The sequence below is a fragment of the Eucalyptus grandis genome, chromosome 2 (genome assembly GCF_016545825.1).
Source record: "Eucalyptus grandis isolate ANBG69807.140 chromosome 2, ASM1654582v1, whole genome shotgun sequence".
NCBI classification, from domain to species: Eukaryota; Viridiplantae; Streptophyta; class Magnoliopsida; order Myrtales; family Myrtaceae; genus Eucalyptus; species Eucalyptus grandis.
In genome coordinates this window covers 40,584,652-40,599,392 of record NC_052613.1, presented here as the reverse complement: position 1 = coordinate 40,599,392, position 14,741 = coordinate 40,584,652, and the positions used below count along the sequence as shown (strand labels likewise).

At 40.7% G+C, this 14,741-nt stretch overlaps 2 pseudogenes; one reads left to right on the top strand and one right to left on the bottom strand.

The window, feature by feature from the left end:
- The window catches only part of LOC104431448, a 53,135-nt pseudogene that overhangs the window by 11,304 nt on the left and 27,090 nt on the right, over window positions 1–14,741 (top strand).
- LOC120290191 lies at window positions 7,043–11,691 on the bottom strand (annotated as a pseudogene).

Genomic DNA, 14,741 nt, shown 5'->3' with positions numbered 1-14,741 from the left:
GTTTAAAATTAAATTGACATAATTATAATAGATTTATAATTATTTTGATAATTTTTGGGTCCTTGTCACATGAATGAAATTTCCTAGCTTTTTGTCAAGATGTCTTCAATCATTATAGTACATCCTCAAAGGAGAGAGGTGATGCATTGATTAAAACACTTTGCCTAACCAACCCCAGAAGAAGAGGGAGAGAGTGGGGGTGGGTTTGGGAAAACAATCGATTGTTATAAGGACGAGCGATGCGTTGATTAAAACATTCTACCTAACCCACCTCGTAAGAAGAGGGAGAGAGGGGGGGCGTGGGTTTGGGGCAACAATCGAGAGTTATCAGGACGAGTGATGCATTGATTAAAACAATTTACCTAACCCACCCCATAAGAAGAGGGAGAGAGAGGGGGGTGTTGTGGGTTTAAAGCAACAATCGATAGTCACTCTCGACGAGTGATGCATTGATTTTAACACTTTACCGAACCCACCCCATAAGAAGAGGGAGAGAAGGGGGGTTTGGGGGCGGCAATAGAGAGTTATCAGGACGAGGAGGCTACCAGATGAAAATTCTCACTTCTTTGCAAGTCGCCTAAACATTGGAGCAACATCATTCACTGGTCTGCTCGGTCCTTCCTGTGAAGGTATATGTGCAAGCACCTACTTCCACTCATATTACTTCTCACTGAATTCCGTGTTGAATCATTTTGATCTCGTGCTCGGATTATACGATCAATTCCTCACGATAAAAAAGTGGGAAAAAACCATGAAAAACTCCAAACTTTGTCCAAAGTGACAGATTTACCCAAACTTTTTTTGTCACGTGAAAAATTTTGAACTTTGCTAACCATGACACATTTACCCCAAACTTTTTTTTGTGGCACAAAAAACCCTAAATTTCTGTCATGTGACACATTTACTCTAAACTATAAGGCATTTTGGTCTTTTTACATTTTAAAAAATATATATTTTTGTTTTCTTCTTCTCTCTTCCCTCCGCTGGCCATGGCGGAGCTAGTGGAGGGAAGCTGGCATCCAACGAGGGCTGCCCTCGCTAGCGTCGGGTGAGGGTCACCCTCGCCTGAGCTGGCTAGGGCCGCCCTCCTTGTCGTCAGGCGAGGACGACCCTTGGCTAGGTCAAGCGAGGGCCTCCCTCGCGCCCTTGCCCGAGTCCGGCGAGGGCACCCTTGCCAGGCCCTCGCAAGCGTCAAGCAAGGGAGACCCTAGTCAGCCCAAGTGAGGGCAACCCTCGCCCGACATCAGCGAGGGTAGCCCTCGTCAGATGCTGGCTTCCGTTCGCTAGCTTCACCATGGCCAGCAGAGGGAAGAAGAAGAAAAATGGAAAAATGAAAAAGAAAAATACCCTTAATGGGGTAAATGTGTCACGTTTGAAAAGTTTGGGGTTTTTCACGTTACAAAAAAAAAAAAAAAGTTATGGGTAAAATTATCACTTTGAGCAAAGTTTGGGGTTTTGATGGTCTTTTCCTAAAAAGTAAATTGCCTCTTGAATTTATGCTTTACAATATGTTTGTAAGTTCATCACTTGAATTGAACTACCTCCACAGGGTTTTCTTGATGGAGAACAATAACTATCCACAAACTTATCCGAGTTTCCAGTACTTTCCTCCTCCATCAACATGGATAGATCCAAATTCCATATCGTCCGACGACAATAACACTCCGACGTGGGTTATTGTTTGTTTAGTCATTGTTGCCGTCATGCTTTGTGGTTTCCTTTTCTACTGCATCTGCAAGCTAAAGAAAAAACCGGGGCCGCCAGGGCCGGAGGGGCCGCAGGGGTCGCCGGGGAAGCCGGGGCCATTGGGGCCGTTGGGGCCATCAGGGCCGCCAGGGCCGTCGGGGCCCCGAGGGCCGCAGGGGCCGCCAGGGTCGCAGGGGCCACCAGGGCCGCCGGGGGAGAAGGGGCCGCAAGGGCCACAGGGGCCGCAAGGGCTACAAGGGCCACCGGGGGTGTGCCGGTGCTCGTTGGTGGATTGCAGGGGGGCGTGCCGGTGGCTGCCGGGGGAGTGCTAATGGCCGTGAGGATGGCGGCGGTGGTGAGGGCGGGAGGCGGCGGTGACAACGGTAGTAGAGTAGGGGTGGCAATGGCTACGGTGGGGCAATTAGCTGGCATGGATGGCCCATTTATTTGTGAGAAGTGCAAGCATGGAAGAGTACTAGCTTTTCTCAAGTAGAAATGCCCAGACTGTGGGCACTGAAAGGAGCGGCGTGTCTAATATAGACAATAAATGAGACAGAAATTACAATAGTCTTTCTTACCTTATTGTATGCTTATGAATTTAGAAGCTTCTGTTTATGTTTGTGTATGAAACTTGAATGATGCACGGTGATAGATCGTCTACTATACTATACAATGTAGGAGATTCGATGCGATGAATAACTTTTGTGTTTGAGGGTTTTTCAAATTTCTTCTTATAATACATGAGCATTTTATGGTCATCGATATATAAATTTTTGAATTATAACGAATTATAAATATTTTCATTTTTTCGTAATTTATATACAAAATGTCATAAATCGACCAATCAATCCAGCATATACATAATAAAAGAGTTCCTGCTCTTGGTGGAGAACCGTTTGACAGATTTGCTCTGTTATTGCCCCATATTCCGAAGAGAGTCATTAGGACTAAGTCAGCTAGTGATATCGGCAAAATAGAACGGACTATTTTATTCGATTTTTTGGGTGGGCTTCGCACTCCAATCTGTGCGGGGGAACTATTAATCCCTACTCGAAATGAAGTGCTGAGGAAGGACATATCCAACAAGCGTTCCGTGAGTGAATGGAAGTGCGGTTGGGACAGAAATCATCATTTTCACGACGACGAAGACCATAAAATCAAATGCTATTAGTCGGTGATACAAAAAATCAAAGATGCGGCTGACGCAAGCTTTCAGGACTGAGTGCAGGGTAGTCAAAGGAAAGTGCGGAAAATTTCCCTTCCTTGATGGATTTCCAAAATTATTGATACAAAGTTCGAGAGAATTGGCAACAATTCATCAAATATTAACCTAATGTAAAATCAATTTCTTCCCAAGATTAAATGGACCAAAATCGACTCAACCCCTATAATAACAGGCAATATATGCCCGCAATATAATCTCGTAAGGAATAAAAATAATGCCAAAATGATAAAAACAGACAAAAGCAAACACGACAAGTTTACGTGGAAAATTCAATGCAAAAAAAATTATGGACGATTCAAAAACTTTCACTAATCACAAAAAATAGTAAGATGCACATAATTTCTTCTTTAGTAATATATTAGAGATTCAATATCATTAATTTAATGACATTTCGTCATTGTAAAAGCGGATTAATATATATGAAGTAAGAAACCCTGATTGCGATCGGAGAAATTTGAGATAATTTAGAAAAAATGTTCAATGAACAAAACGGATTGACAAATGAAACTGATGGACTCACCTATCTCAACTCATCTGTCTCGGTCTTATGACAACATATTGAAATTTGAGTCAACTCCAACGATATTTGGCCTTCAATTCTAGACCGGATGTCGCAGCCCATTTCCTGTCTCCTCTAAATGAGCAGCCCGCCTTTGTTTTCCTTTATTGCATTTTTGACTTTTTGACCTTTTCTTTTATTTATTAACATTAACCGGGCCCCACACACGCAGACCCAACCAACATTAACATCTAGTACAGTCGATAAAAGAAAAGCATGACCATCAATTTGATTGCCAAATAACCTATCAATAACTTATCAATGCCGTTAGAAATTTACCAACTTTGAAATGAATTAAAGAATAACCAACTCTTTGAAAATTTTACAAGCATCGTAAATAAATTGCAAACACTATAATAAGTCAATTTATAAACTTACCAACTTCTGCTCACTCTCCTTATCATTTTGATTTTTTTCACTTGTTGATGATCTCTAAGTAGCCCCTCCAAATGTCTCTTTTCCATGTGATGAAATGAAACTCATTCTATGATCGACTTGAATCAGATGGTTGAAACAGGAGGGTTGTTTTTGGAAGCCTATAAGGACAAAATACAAGTAAAACATAACTTGTGATCGAATGTTTGGAACAAGAAAAATTGAAACACATTGAGTGTTATTGAGATCTATCTCTTTGCTGCTTCATTATAACCTATTTAGTTTTGATCCTAAAAGTTAGCAAGGGTGCCGAAATCATTTGTATACACACGGAAGAAGTGGTCGTGCTTAGAGAGAATGCAATTGATTAGGTAAGAGACGAAATATGCGAATGATTATTTGTAAACACTTAGATGTGTGGTTGATAATTTTGGGGAGAATATGTCTACCTTGCTGCGTGCAAAAGGTGCGAGTAACAGCTATTGAAAGAGATCTAATAGTTATTTTGTCTGTAGTGAGATACTGAGATAGCCGTAGGAGGAGTCAAGTCCGCGCAATACAAAGTTCTTGCCAATTGCACTATTGGCTGAAGTAGTGAATTTCAATCTGATGGGGCTGCTAGAGCTAGAAGAGAAAGCATGTCCTAATTGAAACTCTATAAATAGCTTTTGTAATTTCTTTTTCCCTAAACTCTATAAGTTTCTTATTGCAAATTAACAGTTTAATTGCATATAAAAAAAGTTAAATAAGGTGCTGGTTCTAGAAAGATAAATTTTTTTATATGTATAAAAAAACACTTCACCCCCTCTTTTATGTATTTGGACCTAACAATATGGATTGCCATTGTCAGAGGTGTCAAATTTTGTAATACTACAATAATGTGACTTGGCAAAGCCTTGTTAATAATTTAAAGATTTTACTAAGGACAATGAAAGAAAATCATTAGTTTTTTTTTTATGAGAACTTGAGATGGAGTTCAAAGCTTTACACTATAATTTAGTTTTTAATATTAGAGTTGGATGAGTCTAATGCGGTATATATATTATATTGAGTTGAGTGCAAGAGATCGAATTGTCATATTTTCAATAATTGCACAATCTTTCTTAAAATTATTATACCAGAAATTTCAAACCTATCAAGATATAAAATTTTAACTGAAATAACGTAGTCTTAAACTTACAAGAGAAAATTCAATAAAACATTTCAGCTAAAACTCTTTGAATTCATCTAACATGGTGTTTCAATTATTTTTTACTATTTAAGTGTAACGACAACAGCATGACATGATGAGAAATGTCAATAGGCTTATTTTTGGAATTTAATGCTCTCCCTTGCGCCTTATTGTAGGCCAAGGCACAAAAGAATATAGTGGGAATTCATCCTTTTCCGAAAGGAGATGCACTTGTGGAGGTACCGCTTGGTCACTTCCATGTCATCAACGAGGCTATCTAATCATTCTTTGTCTCGGTAAAAGACGATCATCTTCCGTTGGCCGGCGATAGTACAGTGCTAAGCTGTCATCAAAATAAAATTGCATCTCCATCATTTTCTCCGTTTGTTTGTTGATGCGACGGCTAAGAAAGGTGGTCCATCCATGTTGCTTCTTTCGGCTTTACATAATCTCCTCTATTCAAAAGGTGTTCTAATTTCCAATCTAGTTTTTTACTACGACGACCATAAAAACAGATGCCATTGGTCCATGAGAAAAACTAAATGTTGGCTGATGAAAAGCTGTTTAGAATATAATTGCCTATCTAGAGCACAAAGATATTTTGCTTTACTTTTGGCTCGGATGATTAATTAATACAATTGAGAGTGAAGATGGAACTACATCATAGATGTAAAGGGAGTGTATCTTTGATTAAGAGAATGATTTAAAATACATTTCATGAAAATGATTATTTATATTGCTTATAAAAATAAATGAACTAAAAATTTGTTTACCTTCCACAAAAAATATCTAGACATAAATTATTATGATAATAAAAATATTTTTATTAAATAATTATTTCAAGTGATATGAATGATCATTTTAGGAAAATATTTATCAAATTATTTATTTTTTGAGAAACAAAAAAAGTCTAAATTACTAATTTGATTCAAAAATTCTTTTCTTAGGTTGGGGTCAGAGTGGAATTCCATGTTGAATTATGCTCACCGAATGAAGCCCATCTCTTAAAATAACAAATATGTTGTACGTGTAACAAATGGAATGCGTCTCTAATCAACTTATACAAAACGAATAACGTAAAACCAGGGATAGAACCAGAATGAAGAACCACATAAGATCCCTGAACATTTTCCCAATTATTTTCCTCTATTTGATTTTACAGTTTGGGATTCCTTTCATGATTCCATGACCATTAATTAAACACCTCATTAAGTGATTTGAGGTGTCAGCGTGGATAATCTTCCAATTACTTATAATCTTCCATTTTTGCTAGTGATCCGTGAATTCTAACTTTGGCCTAGCAAAACATGACATGAATGAAGCCACTTTTGTCAGTATGTGGGGAATAAAAAGCCACTTTATTCTCTCTAAATTTTCCAAGGCTAAAAATTGATTTGAAAATAGCTCATCCTCGTCCAACTCCTCCATCTTGAGAAAGAAGTGCTGTTCTTGACATTGTCTAGACGAAAGAAATTTTCTTTCCGAACAATCATCCTGAACAATCGTCATTCTGTGTTTTCTTTAAAAAAGCTAACATTCGATCTTTCCATTTTGTGTTTTCCTATCCCATTTGAATTAGGTTAGATCAAATGAATAATTTATGGTTCTTCTTGCTCTTTTTCTCAATGCATGCCATCTTGATTACATGATTTTTGGGAAGTATATCCCAATGTTCCTTCTTAAATCAATATGAGAATTGTAATTGCAAATCTCAAACTTTCTGGACCTACCCATACCAAGCGGGCCGATGTTTGGATCTCCAAATTCAGACGGACATCATGTTTTGGCAGAGAAAGATTAGTTTTAGATTGGAAGGCATGATGCAAAACAAATTCAGTTTGGAAAATGCTAAAAATAAGTAGCAATAAAAGGACCTCAACAGAAAAGATGCATAACTTACGAAAAAGAAAATAATAATAACGGAAAAGATACAATGTTATCGAGTCCAGTTGATCCAGCGCATGGGAACTTCAGAACAAGCTGATTGTCTGAAGGATATGACACAGAATCTTTTATCTTTCACTGCCCTTAAATATTCAGTAGCCTAGAACTTCAGGACTTGCTTAGGATGGCTTCCAAGTTTCCCCAGTGATTTATCCAGTGCAATGTGGAAATCACTAAAAGGAACCAGCTCCGTCCTGCAATTTTGGAGAAATTCATATGCATCCACAATCAAAACACACTATCATGAAGATAAATACTGTTGGAGATTACTATAAAGATATGGAAACCTAAATACACCAATTTGGGTAGAGGTTACCAAAGACATACTCGTATTTAACTTCCCATCATACACTAGTTCCAGCAAGTGATCTATCATTCTTCTGCACTCTGTGCCATCATTTGAACTCTCAAAGAAAGATCCTGCAAACCATAATAGCCATTATCGCACACTTCAGATGTGCTTTATGATTTAGGAAGTAATTCTGAAAGTCGGCAGTACTGACTGTACAATTGAACATGAGATGTCACAGTGAAATCAAGGAGGAGACAATAGTAGAATCATTGTTTCTATGCCTTCTTTGCTCTAGATCTTTTACTAAAACGTCTCCTATGGGTACAATTGAACTTTAGCATGAGATATCAAATGAACTGAGACAATAGTAGAACCGTTGAGATCTTTTTAAAATGCCTCCTACCGGTATAAGTTTCTCTTCCGATGTTCAGCACCTACCGCATGCCTAAAAAAATAAAACTATAAGGGCATTGACCGCCCTAAGAAATTCATGTGGATAATCCGAGATCAACCGAGACCGAGACAAATCAAATGAACTACAGAAAGGAGAACAGAAGACTGAAATAACCTCCTAACCATAGGCGGAAACTTTAGTTTGCCACTTCTTAATTTACCTTGAAGATGAAAGATGAAGTTGACACTGTAATTGGTTTCTTAGACATCCCACCATATATCACCATGGTTCCTCCCCGCCTGAGAACAAAATGAAATCAGCTCACTTCGGAAAAATATGGGCAGCACTCAACACAACTTTTAACACTTGTTGCACCTCAAAAATTTCATCACCAAGGAAGCAGCATTGCCACCAACGCAGTTTAATCCAAGGGCAGGTTCTTTTAGATCACCCTAATAGCAAGTCAATAAGATGTAAATAAATAACTCAAGTGCCAATGGCCAAACATGGATGTGTGTCCATGCATGAGAATATGGTTGAATGGGTTAATGGATGCACGATACTAGTAGACTCTTGACATTCTTTACTTCTAATTGGCTCCCGGTGAACACTTCTTCAGCACCAAGTTTCTTCAACGCCTCTTTTGCTTCATCATAGCCAACTCTGTCACAGGAAAAAAAGGGTCATGAAAGCACAATAAAAACCAGTAGTTACTGACATGCAGTGCTAACTGCTAAGTTGAAAAAGAAATAAAGAATTCTACCAAATTTGTGCTCAGATGTCATAGCATGAACTAATGAGCTGGCTGATGAGAGCCCTACTAAATTAATATTTCAAGCACCGCAAAGTGTTTTCTGACCTCTTTTGTGTCTCATCACAAAAAAAAAGAAGGAAAATTTCACTCCAAGGAAGTTGCAAAGCAGAGAGAAGTCTTAGATATACTAAATGTAAGTTTCCACCAGAAACCAAAAAAGATGGAATTACCAATGCCCCAGCAGTATGATGATCTAAACATACCAGCGATCAACGTCTAGAACACATGATGACTGCAAAAATAGTAGAAGCAGCATCGACAGTAACAAGTCACTTCTGATAAGCAATGCAAAAACATATCTTTTCCCTTCACAATACAACTAATTGCCTTTGCCTTCAATAGATTCAAAAAACAAGTCCTTCTAGTCTTTCCTATACATGTTACCTCATCACAAAACCTTATCTTTATATTGGGAGATAGAAGGATGTTAGTTGATGTACCTAAATCAACCCAAAGTACTTCTTACTTTCTTTAATAAGTTCAACATAATCAGTTTCTCAATATGCCCTCATAACAGAACCATTCTTGCTTGCCAATGCATGTACTAATGCTCAGTTAGCCTCATAGATTCTTGCCCATTGTAGCACCTAGCCAGACATTATGATTTCCAATCAGTGATTCTCCCTCTTAAAAGGGTATTCAAGATCCACTTCTTCCTCTTATTCAATGCAAGAGATCTCAATCAATCACACCACCTTCCAAAAAAACCTGAGATACCAGAATGCTGAATATTTTGGCACATTTTCAAATTGTAAATTGATATACCACCGCCACAACCAAACACAATCAACATATTTGTGCATCTGGCAATTGTTCATAACTTTTAGTCCACCAGCAACATTCATAATTAGAACAGGAAAAGACAAAGTTGCCACGAGTAATTCATTCCCCAAAGAGTTCCAACTTGTCATCACGAAGCTTGAATTTCAGATATAATTCGGGTTTTGTAACCATCCAAGGCTACTTTAGAAGCTAAGTAGACAAGAGCTCAATGCATTCAGGACAAAAAAAAAAGGCTTGCTAGCAATGGTTAAGGCAGATCACAGAAAAGAGAAATAAAAGCAAACCCACACATACCCTTGCTATCTAAAGTCTACACAAAAGTTTTAAACAACAATATTTTGACAAAATTATACAGTGTCAAGGTTACTGAAAGCTTTCAAAAGAGCACCTATCCCTGATTATGTTGATGCTATGGATGCGGCAGGGATTTTGCTATTTGGATGAGGCATCAACCCACCATACTTGTAGCCCCATTTTGCACAATAGAATCCCCTAATGATCACAGCTGATTAGGACAACTTAGGATAAATTGCTTACGGTGAAAGTTGGGGGACAGCTAAGAGACTCCTGTACTGTCTATATACCTGGTTCCAAAGAGGTGAAGTCTTCAAGCATTCTCAAAGCGGTCGGAGGATTAATTGAAATTGTCGCAGCATATTCAATAGGAGAATTCTTATCAATTTTTTGCCATACACTCTGGTCTTTCACAATGTAAGTCTGCCATGTCCCTGAGCACAAAAACTATTTCACCTTTCGACACACTCAAATTTACAATGTGCTAAGTGCTAGGCACAGATGTTCTGCATAACAAAACAAGACAGTACTAAGGGAATGCAAAAGTATCTTTTATTTAAGATGACAATCACTAAGATGTGTATAACAGTTTCAATCTTTCTTTTGGTTGATATTTCACTCGTTTCTGTTCTGCATCTAATCAAATTAAACGTTAAACATGCTGCATCAAATATAGAAGATTATATCCTTTGGCTGAGAAAGAAATTGTTCAGAAGTGATCAACTAGATGAGCATGGCTGATGCACAGTTAATCTGATATCATTTTAAAACTTAGGTAATACTGAAAGAATGTTTTACCAAAAGAGAGTGGAGATGGAATGACCAAATCGCCAGGAGAAAGATCCTTCACGGCAGAGCCAACTAAGTGTACTTCGCCAACTCCTTCACGTCCTCCGACTGCAGGTAGTTGTGGCCTCACCGGATACACACCTAGATCAAAGTTTATGAATGAATTATCAAATAAACCTCACGCAAAGTAATAATAGTACATGGATGAATTATGATCTGACTTTGTAACTACACATCAATGTTCCTCAGGAAATGGAGCAACAATTGTCAAAGTCAAACAGTGAAGTCATAAAAGATGCATTAGCCGCCTCAGAATTAGACTTTTAGTTAGACTTTTATTCTCTTCCAATATCTCAGCAACTGAAGAGAAACTCATCCTGACATATAATCCACTCGTAGATCAAGTCCATGGGTGAATAATGAGTAAGAAGGCACCGATCGCACATGAGGCATAAATAAGACATTATCGCAAATCATTTTAGTTTTGTCGTGAATTCAGGTTACGTTCTAAGGATGAAGCGGAAGCCTAAAATCAAATTTATAGGACACAGAAGCCATCACAGATATGTCAGTAGCCTCGAAGTCCCCGAAACATCAAACTCCTCCGCGATATGCTCAGTCCACCATTAAACAGAAGCTCAAGACAGGTCAAACTCGAGCGAAACAGCAGTAACGCAGAAGAAACGCTAACCTTCGATGCTGTTGATGTCGGAAGGATTGATAGGCGCAGCGAGCATTCTGACGCACACGTCATTCTCTTTCACCAAAACTGGCGGAACCTCCACCACTCTGCAACAGAAAACCAAAAAAAAAAAAAAAGAAAAAGAAAAAAGAAGCTCCTTAGTATCGCCAAGAGCACACGATGCACGAGCACACGCAATCGGAATCACGCACGCTCAATCGGTGGATTAGCTGAGCTCTCTTCTGACCTGGTGACGGCGTCCGGGGGACCTTGCTGCTCGTACACCACCGCCCTGGACGGCGGCGACACGAGGGCGGAGAAGGCCCTGACGATGCCTAGGGCTCGGGCCGAGTGACTCGGAGCAGTGGAGAGCTTCGGGAGGCGACCGAGCAGGGATAGGGATTTCGTCAGTGCTCTCGAAGACGCTGTTGCTCTCGCCACCGCCGCCATCTCTCTCCTGCTTCGCTATCGCCGATCAACTCTCTCTCGATCGATCGATCGATGTTACGGATCGACTCGCTGGGTGTCTGCACCAGTTCTCGCACCATCGACGAGCATTTTAAACAGAACTAAAGAGGAGGAGGAGGAGGAGGGGGAGGAGGATATGAAATTAAGAAGTTATAGTGTCCTTATCAAATTTCCAGAACGGCATTTGACCGAAAAAATTAAGAATTCCAGAGCGGTCCATTCGGTGCGGGGTTTCGGTCGGAACCGGGTAGGACGCTATCCATGCCCCGGGAGTTGGAAGAAACAAATAATCACTGAGTGGGTGTGGGTGTAGCCTTTATTTTTTTTTTAGGCCCAAAAATAGCATGTGCAGTTGAATTTCACGAGAATCTCATCGGATTTGATAATTCGAATTCATTTAGGTACATTACTAAGTTCACTTTTCAATTTTTTGAAGTTCCTTATTATCATCCCCTTGACATAACTTAATTTGTTTATGGCGATTGCTCCAAATATATTTATAACGCCTTTCAATGCCACATTAACATGATACTCTTCTTAATCACTCTACGTGAGATTAGAGGAGGATTCTTACTCAAGGGGGCTTCTTTTTATGTTTCTTCACTAAAGGTTTCTCCTAATAAACATGTCACGGTCGTACACTCGAAAAATATCATTCTTGCTCCCACATCGAACTTTCCCTCCTATTAATGTTAGAAATAACATGACATGTCCATAGAATAGCCAATGTCCGTTGGAGTTAAAACCTTCCCTCAAGGAAACTTCTCTTTCTCTCCCGATCTAATCCAAGGGATTTTTGCTCACTATTGTTGCTTTCCATTGTTCATTTTAGTGGATAAATTTACTTGTAGCTACAAATTTTGGGAGAAGATCATCGCCAGTCAAAGCCAGCAGGGTGTCCAAGATGTGGTTCTATGACTTCTCTAAGATTCAGTGAAAACTTTTCTCTCTTGACTTAGGTGTAGATCTAAATTTGAGAGCATTTCTTTTTTGGTCTAAATCAAATTCTTTGAGTTTTTTAAAAGAATTCAATTTGTGGTGCATTATTATTGTTGTTGTTTCCATATGACAATTGTATTGAGAACATTGAATTTAGGTGCATAGTACAAGCCATAGTTTTTTGAAGAAAAGATCTCAACATATGTCCATCACTGATTGTTTCGGTGATCGGCCGCTGGTTGTTTTTAGATGCTATAATAGATTTGATCTTTTGAGATGGAAGCATACTTAGAATTATAAGTTGTACTCTTTTGTTTTTGAGGGTTTTGTTTGGTTTTGCAGCCCTTTTAGGATTTATCTTACTTGGAAGCTTTTTATGTTTTTCTCGTGTTTGATTACGATAAAGGAATAATTTTTTTTAGGTGTCCCCTTCGCGATGCGTAGTAGCTCCTGGCCACATAGGGACGTCTTAGGTTATGTGACATATAAAACAGTGGGAAAATTTGTATCAAAGTCAAATGAGCATGAGCCTGGACGAGCGAGTCCCTGTAGACCCAGCTCAGCAAACCAACTACCAGTACCGGCCTGATACTAGTATTCTATTTTAGGGAAGTCTTTATCATATGCTGTTAGACGGAATAAAAAAGAGAAAAAAGAAAAACAAAGTCAACGACCCCGCCTGGTCCGCATTCTTGGGGGAGCCCAAGGCCTCCTCTCGGCCCGTGAACCCGGCCTGGCCCACGGTCGATCCGATGGAAGCAGAGAGACGGCAGACGACGCGTGTTGGAATATCCCACGTGGGAGAAAATATTCAGTGGTTCGTGCGCGCCACGTCATCTGCTGACGTGGCGCGCACAAAAACCACTCAGATACCAACACCTGTCCCGAACGGGACTCCCTCGAAAATGGAAAATGGGAAAAGGGCTGGTTTTTGGTGGGCTCGGCTCGAAAGGACGGTCAGCGTACTCCTCCCGCTCAAAATTTTTCTCTCACCTCCTCTCCTCTCCTCTCCTCGTAAAAGAGAAAAGAACGCTCAGAGCCTTCTTTCCTTCTCCGCGCATCCCACCTCGTCCGCCTCCGTCTCCGGCTCCGTCTCCGCCTCCGCCTGCCCAAAAGCGTCGCTGGTCATCTGCCTCTGGCATCTCGGTCTCGTTCCCGAGCGGCACCAGGCTCCCCGCCGCTGACCGGGCGCTGTCCCTGACGCTGGCCCGCTCGGTCGCGAGGGAGATCTCGGCGGACTTGGGCGGGGTCGACGGCCCGGCGAAGGAGAGACCTGCTGCATTTTCTCTCTTTTTTCAACGGAGCGCGCTTTTTCTTTTTCGCTTCTGCCTCTCTCTTCCTCAAGCACTCCTCTCCTCTCCTCTCTGTCCCGAGCCCTCTCACTCACCCCAAGCGCCCCCCTCCTCTCTGTCTCGAGTCCTCTCACTCACCTTAAGCGCTTCCCTCCTCGCCTCTGTCCTCGTCGCCGTCATCGACTTTCCAGCCGCGGCTCCAGAAATTGCTGGCCGCCAACTGGCCTCCCGAGCTTCTTTGTCTTCTACTCCTTATTCGGTCCCGATTTCGAGCTCGAGTACGTAGCCAAGGATTTTGAAGCAAAAGAGGTTTGCGAGGCTATACTGGTCGCGGCGATACGTTTTGGGTTTCGCCGCGACCAGTGAACTTCCAAGATCACGGTCGAGCACCGGCACCGGCACATGGAAGAATTTACTTCTGGGTTCCAGCTCTTTTCTAACGCTTCCTCCGGACATGAATTCGCCGACCGTTTTCATCTCCGTCGTCGCATTGGTCCTGCTGTCCAACGGTTCTCTCCGCGTGTCGCCCTCGACTTCGCCCAAAGACCCGTTTCTCGGGATAGCTCTGAATCAAGCCCGTCGCTTTCTTTTGGGTGCCTCGTTTGTAAAATGTTTTTATTGGACAGAGTCATTTGTAGTGGGTGGGGTGGGGTGGGGTGGGGTAAGGGGTTTTGACTTTCGAGGCCGTGGTTGGGTGATTGATGACACTGCGTGATACCCGGATGTGAAATATTACGTTCATCGAACGGGATCAAGTGTAAGGATGGGTCGAAGAAATTCACCAGAGCCCAGGTCAATGACGATTTCTGCGGCGCCCGGATGGGAAAATTGAATTTTTAGATACTCTCCAAATTCGGCCCTTGGTGCTCCCAAAATAGCCTTAGTGTCATGGTCACTATTTGCTATCTCTGTTGTTGTACATGTGCTTAGACTACCCTTCTTCCATGCTTTGGCACTTTATTATGCTTTGTTTAAGATTTCTTTTACATGCGTTCGTTTTTGTGTTACTATCAATTGTTTTGTTGCTTTTTCAT